Here is a 14,213-nt window from a genome sequence, read left to right on the forward strand (position 1 = left end):
ATATGCTAAAGAAAGACCTAACTCCATCCATGAGAGGTTCTAAGAAGAAAGAGATCAAAGTAACAACTGGTTACCTCCAAAACATGCCCAAACTAAGATGGATTCAAGATCTACATGAATATCCTTGATGCAAGCCTCTTGATCTACAAGTTTCCTTCACTAAATCACTTCCCAAAGCTCCAAAACACTCACAAAGCTCACACACACGAAATTAGGGTTTCTGACTCTCAAAGGTTGATAAGGGACAGTGGGAGGGGCTAATGGTCCAATATATTGGGTGAAAAAACCCTGAAATTTAGGGTTTCCTCTGCCAGCTCCTACTTGTCGAGTCAACTTATTAAATGACGTGTCCCAACTCGCTTCTACTCGATGAGTCATAGCATCAACTCGTCGAGTAAGTCTTAAAACATGAAATTTAAATTGAAGAATAATGATACCTGACAATAGGGGCGTTACACTAACTCCTCTACTAAATCTCCAAAAAGGATGAAAGACCATTATATTACTCCATTTTCTCCAAAGTCCACAGCTTGAACCAACTCTAAAAGTCCACGGAAGTTAACACTCAATTCAACAATCCATGTTGACTCAACTCGTTGAGTGCACCTATGTGACTCGTCGAGTTCCTTTTATGTTCAGAAAATCGGGAAAACTCCAAATCAACTCGTTGAGTTGTCTCCTAAACTCGCCGAGTTACAACGTGTCCAGACTCATCGGGGATAACCCTAACCGACTCGTCGAGTTTGGTCACCGATTCGTTGAGTCCCTTCAGACCATTTCCTCATCTCATATGTTTTTAGGTATAAATGACATCTCATACTCTGGATATAACCTTCTAAGGCTCACTTATCATGTAAAGTTGCAAGCTTTACGTTCATGCATGGCATATAGGGCTCAAAATGCCAAAAGAAGCTCCACAAAGGGTTTCATGCATGGAGACTTGCCCAAAGCTTGATAAAGTTTGGATCTTTGGGTTCATGGGACCTTCTTTTGTCCAGATCTGGAGTCTCAACTCCATGACAAGATCCATCAACTCAAGAACCACAAGATAAGGGGGACAAAAACCCTAAAACTCCCTAGAAGGAGATCTATCAAAAGAATTGCTCAAGGTGGTAGCTTTTTACCTCCAAACTGAAACTAGCACATAAAAAATCTTGATCCAAAAGCCTCTTCTCGTTCCAAGGCTTGATGCTCACCAATCCTCTTCCAAATATACACTAGAACACCTAAAGTTAGCTTCTCTTTCTCTCTCTCTCTCTCACTCTCTCTCTCTCTCTCTCTCACACACACACACACAAGCACATATACACGATTAGGGTTTCTCACAAAGTGATAGGGTGACAAGGAAGGCGGATATGAGGGTTTAAGGTCCTTTTAAATAGGATAAAAACCCTGAAAACTAGGGTTTTCTCACTCAGCACCTACTCGTCGAGTTGGGCTCCTCCAACTTGTCGAGTAGACTCTAGAAATCCCGTGACTATCTCTATCTCTATTCGGTGAGTTGAGACCTCCAACTCGTCGAGTCGCCCTGACAAAATGAATATAACTTAATTAAATATTATACCTGTGAGTCGGGATGTTACATGAACATAACATTTAGTTATACGTTTATTTCTAGTTCTAATGATAAATGATTTTATATGTTTGTTTATAATCATCAGTAAATAGTAATGATAAATGTATGTGTTTATAATCATTAATTATTATGTGATTTAAAATCATAGTTTATTTTTTTATTCATAATTGATTATCATATTTTGTGATTATGTATTTATGTGCATCAAACATGAATATGAAGATCTTTCTGGAGAAGTTAAAGAGAAAATTTCGAAGAGAATAAATTTTAAAGGTATTTTTTGTAAGGATAACTGATTTTGTGATTTTTTCAGTTTATTGAACATGACATTTAGTTGTTTGTTTATTTTTAGTTCTAATCATAAATGATTTTATATGTTTGTTTATAATCGTTAGCAAATAGTGATGATAAATGTATGTTTTTATAATCATTAGTGATTGTGTGATTTGAAATCATAGTTTATTAGTCATATGCATTTTGTTCTGTAATAATTACTAATTATGTTAATTTTTTTTGTAGTAAATGCTTCTGTTGATGAGATGGAAAGTGAAGATATTTTAGAGAAAAATTCCAAGGTTAAAAATGATAAAGGTATGTTGTTGCAATCATAAGTGATTATGTTTCTTCATTTGCAACTGAGTATATGTATTATGTTTTATTTTTTACTAACACTATGTTTCTAATGAAAATTATAGTTAAAAAAGGTAATTTAGAGAGATCAAGGAAGACACAATCATCTTCCAAAAAAAAGAAGGCCAAGGAGGTGTTGCAAACACTGTCAAAGAAATCTAAAAAATAGTTATTAAACAACCAAAAGTGAATCTGAGGGTTAAGGGAAAGAAATTAGTTTTTGAGAAGGTCAAAATTGTAAGTAAGGAACGTGAATTATATGATGAAGATGATTCTGATTTTCAGATCCGTCTGAAAAAATAGTTATTAAACAACCAAAAGTGAATCTGAGGGTTAAGGGAAAGAAATTAGTTTTTGAGAAGGTCAAAACTGTAAGTAAGAAACATGAACTGTCTAATGAAGATGATTCTGATTTTCAGATTTGTCCTGGATCTTCAAAGACACCAAAGAGAGAAACTAAAGTTGTGAAGAAAGAGAAAAAAGTTGTTGTTATAAAAGAATTTCCTTCATTGAAAAACAGATGTTCACCCGATTCATTGTTGGGTGTTATTCAAGTGTTAAGTAGAGAACAGAAGGATTGTGTTAGGGCTATGGGATTTGGGAGTTTGTTATGGATGAAGATGATCAATGTATTGTTGAAGATTGCTTATAATGTTGTTGATCATTTTAATTTTGAAACTTTGAAGGTGGAGTTTGGAAATTGTCAAGTTGGTGTTGATAGTAAGTCTGTTCATGAAATGCTAGGATTACCATCTGGTGGCTCATGACTTTTAAACATGGATTACATTTCTGAGAATAATGAAGAGAGTTGTATGTTTGAGTGGAAGAAATATTGTATAAAATATTGATAAATTGAGATTGAAACACCTAAAAAATGAACTTGTTCAAACTAGTGCAACGAGTGATAACTTTAGAATCAATTTTTTGGTTCTGTTTATTAATTCATTCTGTTAGTCTACAAGCATGGGTAAATGTAATCGAAATCCATTGTATTTAATCAGAAGAGATACTGATTTAAGTAACATTGACTGGTGCGCTTTCATCGTCGATTGTTTGGTAAGGACAAAGAAGGTTTACAACCTCGAGAAAGAATATTCTTTCTTTTATGGACCAACAACATAGCTTATGGTATGTGAGATAATTTTTGATATCAAATATTCTTTTTAGTTGTAAAAATATGTTTGTTTTTATTTTTAAGCGTATATGGTTTTATAATCATATATGATTTATTATATATTAGACAACATAATCATATATGATTATTCATATATATTAGAATTAATGATATATTTTATTTGTATAAATCATATGTGATTGTATAATCATATGTGATTATATAGTCTTATTTTTGTTTAATTATATATTACAGATCATAATCATATATGATTATTCATATATATTATGATTAATGATATATTAAACTATATAAGTAAATCTTTTTAGAAAGTTAACTTATTTGTTATATGTTTTTTGTAGTTGTTATATGTGGATAGTTTCATGTTTGATTGTTTGCAAGTCACACGTAAACATCCAACTATTTTTTATTGGACGTCAGAGAAGATAATGTTTCTTGAGGATATTTTATAAGAGAATGGAGGATTTGGATGTGGAGATGTTAATAATCCATATGTTGAAGAAGAATGTCAAGAATCTGAGTATAATGAGGAGGAATCTGGTGGTGATGAGGATGAAATTGATGGTGATGAGGATTTATGTGATGAGGATGAAGAATATTTTGATGTTAATAAAGTTAGGGCTGTGGAGGTAATTTTATAGTTTTATTCATTTATTATTTTATTAGTGTATTCATTTATGACTTTTTATGTTTAAGTATTTTATTTGTAAGTATCTTTTTTCTTATGTAGGTGTATGAAAATAAAATTTCATATATGTATAAGAAGATGGAAGATTTGAAAAAGGATCTCGTTGTAAAGATAGATGAGGGAGTGTTGAAGTATCCTCAAAGTCAAAATTTGAAAATTTGGAAATTATCCTGTTGAAGATATAAGCACATAAAATTTTGATTTCCATTATGTTTCATAACAAAGTAAAGAACCGATATTGACACATGCTTTTGTTCAAGTTAATGATGAAGATTATGGGAATGATTTCCTTAATGGTGATGAAAATGTTGAATATGATGATCAAGGGAAATGTTATGGTGCTCAGGGGGATGGAAGTGGTCCACATAGGGAAATATTGGTAAAAATCATGTTGAAGGTAAAGGTTATGTTAATGATAATTCATATAAGGATGATATTGGTAAAAATAATGATTTGTTGAATGAGAAAGATGATGAAAAAGGAAATGGAAGTGGATGCAATGAAGAAGAGGCCATGAATTTAAATTATGTTGTTGAAAATGTTACTAAGAGTGTGGGTCTAATTGATAGTCAGGAAGGTGTATCTTTTAGTTAATTCATTTGCGATCCAATTGTTGAAAGTTTTCTTAAAACATTAGATCAAGGTAAGCATAGTTTATTATTATATATAGTTTAATCATATATGATTTTAATTTTTTATATTTGAATTTTATAGGTAATGAAAACTTGGTTGATGGTTGTATAAATCAGAAACGAGTTGAAGATGATGTGAATGACAATTTGACTGGTTTTAAGAAAAACGAATTTGATGATGGTAATATTCACTTATGATTTTAATAATTTAGGGACTGTAAATTTGGGTGAGGATGATCATAAGAAAGAAGTAATTTCAGATCATATTGTTGATATAGTTATTGTGGCAAAGAAGGATGGAGAAGGTGAAGATGTTGAAGTTGATTTGGATTTAGGGAAAGCAATAGAAGATTGTTCAAATAAAAATAAAATGGAGGTAATTAGTTTATAATTATTGTTTATTCATATATGATTGTGTTTATAATTATTGTTTATTCATATATGATTGTGTTTATAATTATTGTTTATTCATATATGATTTTTTTTAATTTTATTGGGTAGAAACTGCTGAAGATGGTTTAGAAATTATACAATCGAAGGATTCAAATGAGACTCAATCATTGAAAAAGGACAAAGTGGAAGGGAAAGTTGAGAAGTTTTATGTTCCAAGTTTTAGTCTTGGATTCAGTTAAGATTCTGAAGGTTCAAAGAATTCATCTCAAAGTCAAAGTTCTTCTGAACGGATGACAAAGAAAAAGATTAAGGATAGAGATTATTTGGGAAAACCAAGTGCTGGTCCAGAGTGTGTTATTCCAAATGTTGTTGTTATTGATGCTATTACAGTTTCTTTTGCACCCCCTTTGGGTACATTAGAAGGACCATCAAAACCAATTTCTAGCAAATATAAAGATATAAACGAAGAGGAAAGATCAGTCGTAGATGTCAAAGGAAAGAGAGAAATGAAGTTTTCTTATGTTTATAAGTCACCTTTTAAGGAAAGGTTAATTGATTTTAAACCAAGTTTGACACAAGTAGAAAATGTTGTTTGTCAATGGCTTTTCAGTCTTCAAGGAAATCCAGGGTAATTTGTTTAAATATAATTTTTTATTTTTATAATTATAATTTTTTATTTTTAATAACATTTAAATAAATATCTACAGGGATATTGTCTTGCTTATGGAGCCAAATGTTATGGTTTTTAGAGCTAATAATGAAAGTCCATTTTAAGGATATTCCTAATTAATATATTATTTTAGAAATGCATTGGGGTTCTTGACCTTGCATTAATTCTTGGTCATTTTTAGCTCATTTTTACCTAAAACGGATTTTAGAAATGCATTGGACATGCATGTCCATAAAACACCCACCTTTATTTTAGATCTAGTATTGAAAACTCTTTTAAAAGTGGTTGTATAATGTACACGTTTCTTGCTAGGAATTAATACGATGACGTAATAGTTAGGGTCAAATTTTTTAACCTTTATATGAAATAAAAAAGAAAAATATTAGAGTATTATGTGTCCTATGTGAAATTATTTATAGTATATGTGCTTATAACGATATAGTAAAAATAGGAATAAATTATTAGTCTAAAATAGAATAATAATTAGGCCAAATATCCTTAATGAAAGATGAGGTAGTCGAGGTAAGGATTCCAAAGATATAAGGAACGTTGAAATCCGATTGCTTATGAAGAAGTTATGCTTCTTCGAAGTTTCGCGATTAAACCGGTACGGTTCCATGTACCGTAAAAAGTAAATTTTCAATAGATAACTTTTTAGCCTAAGAGATCTAAACGAAAGTTGTAACAGTCTTTAAACTGAGAGAATGCTTATAGAGAACGTCGAAATCTGATTTCGTGAAAGGAAGTTATGTTTTTTGAAGTTTTATTGCAGTTGTGTTAGCACAAAAATCGAATTTCAGATCGGTCGATTTTTAGCCGATACAAACTAAACAAGAATTGAAGATCTCATTAATAGGAGTCCAACGATATAACGACGGTTGAAAATGGACACTGGATGGGAGAGCTATGCATTTTATATGAGCTTTAACAATCTAGTCCTATGTAAAATAAATAATGTCAAAATTACCTGACGGGGTCTAAATGAAATTTGTAGATCCCGTTAATAGCTACGTGTGGATATAAAGAACGTCAAAAACCAGGATCGTATGAAGAAGTTATGTAATTCTGAAAACATGAAATTTGGCACGCGTGTGTGCGCAACGCGCATGCGACTACGTCTGACTAGCCATTGCCTGACACTTGACACGCTGAGAGGGCACCCTTACCGATCAAAATAGGTCATGACACACACCCTGTATGTGTGTGGCGTGTATCTGGCTTTTGGCCCTATAAATAGCTGATCACCCCCATTTGTTCCTCACACCCTCTATACGATTCTCTCTCGATAATCTTCGGTTTTAGCCGATCTTACTTTAGTTTTTAGTGTTCTAGCAAAGCCCTGTGACCCTTGAGTGCTTGGCAAGTAGTAGCTATCAAGTAAAAGCTCTGCTAGTGCGATCTCCGAACTTAAACCTCTGTAAGTTAATCTCCACTCTAGTTCTTTCAGAGTAACTTGTATTTAGTCATAAGTCATTATTATCAACTTATAGATAAGAACTATCAGTAATTCCAAGTTATAATACTGATTAATCTACTTATAGGAGAGGTGACCAGAATGGTCATGTTGGCTTGGTTATTGGATTTTAGAAAGGCTATATGCCAAAATGGTCCTGCCTCCTAACTGTCCTGCTTGGTTGATCTTTGTTTTATAGAACTATCGATATTTATTGGAATGATTGCTAGGTCTAGGCTACCATTAGAAACTTAGACTAAGACTTATAAATGATGATACTAGGTTACATCAAAAGGAATGGTCAAGTGCTAGAAGCGAAGTACTCCCCGAGTTTCGAATCATCACTTTAATAAGTGAGCATAGTAACATCGATTTGCACATAGATATAAAGTATGTTGATGATTATATGCTAAATGTGCCTATTATTTGTACTTTTCGATATCTGTGGTAACTGAAATATTACAACAAGATTTATTTGAATATATATATATATATATATATATATATATATATATATATATATATATATATATATATGAGCTTATAATATATTGGGTAGAAAAGGGATGATAATGATGAAACATATGAGATGAAATGATGATAATATGAGAGGCCATGACTTTATAGATGATCTAGTCATCTAGCAGAGTATAGATGACGACCATGAACTATTCTAGACAATCTACTGGAATGCTAGTATTCACCAAATTTGTACTCCTCCCCCTGGTTTCCATATTCACATATATCACTAAGGAATCCCCGAAGCGGTATTTTCTACACTGATACTTACTTAGGATATGTGCCTTAAGACTAATATTTAGGTTAATAGCGTGGGGATGACAGGAATGGATAATCAGGTTGAATTGTTTTATGAAATAAATATAAGTATATAATTCAATTACTGTGGGTTGAAACCCTATGTGCTCACTAGACTTCCCTAAGTCTAACCCACTCAGTTTCCTTATATCACATGTAGCGATACGAAAACACTTGTATATTGAGATGATTATGATGAGAGGATAACGGAATGTAGGCAATAGGTTAATTTTTGATTGTAAGGCTTGTAATCTTTCATTTTTGATTATGTACTATATTGACGATGACATCCCAAGGTTTTTAATACAAATGAAGTACATTTCTTCAGAAATGTTTTGATTATATTATTATCATGTTTTTTGGAACAAATTCAGCATTATAATTCTTTAAAAAGAATACTATAATTTTAATAAGCATCAATAAACCGGTCTTTTATGTCCAAAAAATTAGGGATACCATAGGTTGGGTTAAGGATTTTTTAGATGAAGGGATTAATGGTTAAGTCCTTGTTGTATTTTTACTTATTTAGACCTAGGGTTTCAGATCTTGATCTCTTTGGTGTCTTAATGGATAAAGTTGGAAATTTTATCCATTTAGACCATATAATGGATAAGATTTGAGCTTGAAAGCTCTTAGATTCTTAGAAATGGCTTAAACCATTAAGCTCTTAGAAACCATAGGTTGCCACGACATGGCAACAAGGAATTGCGCAACTTTATTGTTGTATGAGGGCTACAAAGTGGTCATGGATGAACATGATGTGACGGTTGACGGAAGTCAATGTTGACTGAAATCAACATTGACCGTTGACTTTTTTTTTATCTTGAGTTGACTTTTGGTCAAACACCTAGTTTTGGAAGAAGAGCTAAGGGCTTACCTATTATATAAGTATTGCATAACATTGATATTTCTGGCAGTAACAGTGGTAGCAACTGAGAAGTGATTTTCTTCACTGTAATTATAGGTCAAAGGAACCAATGTCGGCCTATTGGATTATGTTTGTATGATGATAGTTGTCTTTATGACACTTGCTGATATGCCTGTATGTGTTTGCTGTCTTTGTCACTCATGCTGATATGATTGTATGCTTAGTTGTAGTGGGGTGAAATAGACCCGTTCAATTGAAAAATACTGATTGAGTTGAAATAGATTCGGGGTTGAAATAGACCCATGGAATGAAATAGACCCGTTCGGTTGAAAAACACTTATTGAGTTGCAATAGACTCAAGGGTGAAATAGACCTGATGGTGAAATAGTCTCGTTACAGCTTCGAGTTGATATATATGTATAGTATGTGGTATTTTGGCAAAACTCTCTATGATTTGTGCTTACGGTTTTATTTCAGGTACTTTCAGTTCCAAGGGGAATAACTCGACATGATTGTACTGCATCCACTTATATTACACTTAATTTGATCGATTTGTACTCTGATGTTTATATGACATAATTTATACTATTATGGGTTTTCAAACTGAATGAATGTCTATTTTGATTGATCTAAAAATAAAATTTTTACATAGAATTTTGGGACGTTACGTATGTATTCATTTATGAATATGTTTTGGTTTCATGTTTTGTGACAACCGTCAATTTCTGGTCAAGTCAAAGTCAAACAAAAGTCAACGGGTCAAACCGATAAACTCAACTAGTGCTTGTATGTTAGGGTTTATTCTATGTTTACTAATTTACAACTCTCTATCTTAATATAAAGTAGCACCCGCGAGTTTCAAATGTACATAAAACCTAAACCCTAAACCGGGTGAGTGATGTAACGACTCGATAAAACACTAGTACGTACCCTTTGGGGTGTATAACACTCATAACAAGGCGTAGTGGAGTTTACAATCCTAGCACTACGGGGAAAAACACTAACAAAGGCTACAAGAAAAGTCACTCTCAATCTCTCTCACTCTATCTCTCTCTCCCCCAAATCACTCCCAAAATCTCTTTCAAATCTATCATAAACATTCAGGCTATCCTGACCCTTCAATTAGTTGGAAACCACTCGAAACACGAAGATAATACGAAAAACAACACTTTGGATGCGAAACCCTCTCAGGCCACGAAACCCTCTCAGGATACAAAACCCTCTCGGACTAAACCCTTCCCTATCGATGCGAAACCTCACTTTCGCTTCTAATTGGACTTTCGCTTCTAACCGGGAAGATTTGCACTTTAGCCTCTTGGACCGGGGACTTTGGAATTTCATTCCGACTTTTGCAACGAAGCCTCCCCTCGCGCCAAACACTTTCGCATGTTGGACCCCTTCATATCCTCGGCTAGGTTCGCAGCTTTCACCCTCTCGCACCAACAGCCTTCGCTTCGAAGTAGTAGCCCTCTCTGCGAACCCACTTTCACATCAGCAGCCTCTCACTTGCTTCTCAACTCCGTTTTTTGACCACTTTTGCATTTTGAGTATGTTTTTGATGTTTTTGACGTGAGATTTTGTGACATCCACATTTTCACGGCCAGAAAAAACCGATTTGGTTTATGCTTTGTTTAAAAATCAGAGTAACAATTTAAATAAAAGTATGCAGAATTTGTCCCAAAACAAAATATGATAAAGATTTATCAAAAGCATTTACGTAGAAATGTATTTCATTAAAAAGACTCGGGATGTCATGTTCGATACATATCATAAGCATAAACAATACAACATAGGCCTTACTACATTATTCTGTATTTATAGGCCTAAAATCCATTAATCTCTCATCCCTAGACATCACATCTATGCTCGTGCGCCACTACCTGTAATAGAAGAAACTGAGTGGTTCAGGCTTGGGAGCCTGGTGAGCACATAGGGTTTTCAACCCACAATAAATAAGTTTATTCACTTTATCAAACCAAACAAACCCGATTACCCGTTCCTGTTATCCTCACTTTACGTCCCTAAGACATCTAACACAAGGGACCTAGTCTAAGGACTATCATCGGGATGGACACTACTGCTAAGGGGATTCCTCAGCAATAAATGTCCTTAAGGCAACCATGTGGGGGATGGAGTACACCTGGTGAGCACACAGTTCAAATAAACACCTACATGTTGTGAGCCTGCTAGTGTTCCACTGGACTGTCTAGAATAGTCCGTGGTCGTCATCTATACTCCGCTAGATGACTGGATCATCAATAACATATATAACGAGGCCTCTCATTATTTTATTTTATCACACAACAACTATTACATCTACCCATGTTCTACCCAACACATTTTGTAGATATAAAATACATGTATAGTTTAAATCATTTAAAACGTGTATAAAATCGTTCATTCAACATAGATCACAAGTATACAGATAATATGCACACATAGCACGTAATTTATATAAATACTTCATATATATATGTGTAAGCTGAAAGTAACTATGCGCTCACCTGAAAAGGTTGTGATTCTACACTCAGACAGCGATTCGATACTCTCAAAACAATTTTCCTTCGATAAAACCTAGTATCAATACCACTAGGGTTTAGTCTAACGTCAACCGTGACTAATTAATAGTCTAGCTATTATTATTATTATTATTATTATTATTATTATTATTATTATTATTATTATTATTATTATTATATAAGTGTTAAACAACACTCTATATAACTCATAATAATAGCCCAAATAATTATTTTAAGGTCCTAATAATGTTACTATATTAAAACATAAGCTATACTAAAGATAGGTTAGTCGTAGCTCACTTACAGCGGGTTTTTTCAAAACCGGGCTTCACTGGAGCAGCGTTTCCGAGCCGAAAGGCTCTTTTCTTGGGGCTTTGGGAGCCTCTGGGCTTCCTTCAGGTGCTAGGGGGTTTACCTAGACCTTAGGGGGCTCAAAGGAGGCTAGAGAGAGAAACTAGAGAGAGAAAGAAGGGTTTGAAGGTGTGAGGAAGTGAGGGAACCCGACACCTCTATTTATAGGGGTTCTAACTGATGGAATCACCGAGTAGGGGGAGCTACTCGCCGAGTTGGGGCATGTGGCAGCCTTCTGGTGGTGCCACGTGTCCAATTCTGGTGGTGCCACGCCACCCCTATCGCGTATCAGCCTTCAAACTTAGAAAAATCATAACTTTCGCATACAAGCTCCGTTTTCGACGTTCTTTATATCCACGTGTAGGTAAAAACAAGATCTACAACTTTCATTTAGACTCCGTTGTCTATTTCTCGACCTATCTTAAATTTAACACTAGGAGGAAATTAGACTACTAAATGACCGCGAAGAATTCGTAACTCCTTCATACGGACTCCGTTTTCGTCTGTATTTTTACCGTTGAGTTTCTATTAATGATATCTTCAACTCTCATTTAGGTCGCGTAAGCCAAAAACCGCTCGAACTAAAATTCGCGTTTCGGGTCGTGCACTGCTAAGCCGAATCTTAAAAAAATCATAACTTCCTCATACGAAGTCAGATTTGGGCGTTCTTTTTATGGATGTTCTAGGTTTAACATATACTACAACTTTGGTTTAGATCACTAAGGCTAAAAAGTCCTCCATCGTAAATTCACTATTTACGTCTCCCGGTGCCGTGCCGGTTTTGCCGTAAATCTTCGGCGGGCCATAACTTCTTCGTTATAACTCGGATTTCGACGTTCTTTATATGTACGGAAACCTTGTTTCGACCACTACAATTTTATGTAAAGATTTTGGACTTATTTCACACTTTAATTTTGACGCTTATTTTTATCCTTTATTAATTATATCTTTATAATTAAGTAATAAGCACACAAATTCACATAATTCACATAGAATTCAAATATTTCATATTTATTACTTCAAAAAGATTTACAATAGTTGACACAGACTATTACATTGTCTAAAATGCTTAGCCCTGAAACCCGGGCGTTACAATTCTCTCCCCCTTAGGATGATTCCGTCTAGGAATTATGTATCAGCAAACATATGTGGGTAGCGACTCATCATGTCACTTTCTGTTTCCAAGTTAGATTCGGCCCATTCGAATGTTTCCATCGGACTAGCACTAAGTCGACCATCTGGCGTCGTAACTTCTTAGTCTTACGGTCAACAATTGCCTCAGGCTCATCGATTAGCCTTTTATTCTCATCCATTCTTAACTCTGAGATCGGGATTATGTCGGGAACTTCTCCCGTGAACTTCCTCAAATAACACACATGGAAGGTGTTATGAATACCATCGAGTTCTTCAGGCAATTCCAGCTTGTAAGCTTGGTTCCCAATCTTCTGAAGAACTTTAAATGGTCCAATAAACCTTAGGCTCAACTTTCATCGTCGTCCGAATCTTAAAAGTCCCTTCCACGGTGAGACTTTAAGCAAAACCGAATCCCCAACTTCGAAGGTCATCGGTCGTCTTTTCTTGTTAGCATAGCTCTTCTGACGATCCTAAGATGCTAACATCCTTTCCCTAATCACTTTCAACTTCTCAGCAGTCTCATGGACTATCTCGGGGCCCATAAACTGCTTCTCTCCGGCTTCAAGCCAACAAGACGGCGTACGACACTTCTATCCGTACAAATCTTGATAAGGCGCCATCTTGATGCTCGAGTGAAAACTATTGTTGTAGGAAAATTCTACCAGAGGTAAGTGCTCGTCTCAATTCCCTTGGAACTCTAGGGTACATGCTCTCAGTATATCTTCCAGTGTTTGAATTGTTCTTTCGCTCTGACCATCAGTTTGTGGATGGTAAGCCGTACTCAAACATAATTTCGTACCCAATTCTTCTTGCAGATTCCTCCAAAACCTTGACGTGAAACGACTATCACGATCTGATACAATTGTTAGAGGAACATCATGAAGTCTTACTATCTCTTTCATGTAAGCATTTGCGAGCTTATCCATAGACCACTTCTCGTTGGTTGCTATGAAGTGTGCACTCTTAGTGAAACGATCCACGACTACCCAAATCATGTTGTGACCGTTCTTTGTCCTGGGTAGTTTAGTCACAAAATCCATGGTGATGTCTTCCCATTCACCCATGGGTACAGGTAAAGGTTCTAAACTCCCATATGGTTTCTGATGTTGTGCCTTAACTCTCGCACATGTTACACACTCGGCCACATACTTCGCAACATCGAGCTTCATCGTCGGCCACCAGTAGTAGGGTTTTAGGTCCCTATACATTTTAGTGCTACCAGGATGAATTGAGTACATGGTCTTGTGAGCTTCTTCCATCAGAAGATCTCTTATTCCTCCCGTCTTATGTACCCAAATCCGATCTTGGAATACGTTCAGTCCTCGACTGTTTGTACCGAACACTAACG

The sequence above is a fragment of the Lactuca serriola genome, chromosome 5, assembly GCF_051521515.1.
Source record: "Lactuca serriola cultivar US96UC23 chromosome 5, Lser_US96UC23_V15, whole genome shotgun sequence".
Lineage (NCBI taxonomy): Eukaryota > Viridiplantae > Streptophyta > Magnoliopsida > Asterales > Asteraceae > Lactuca > Lactuca serriola.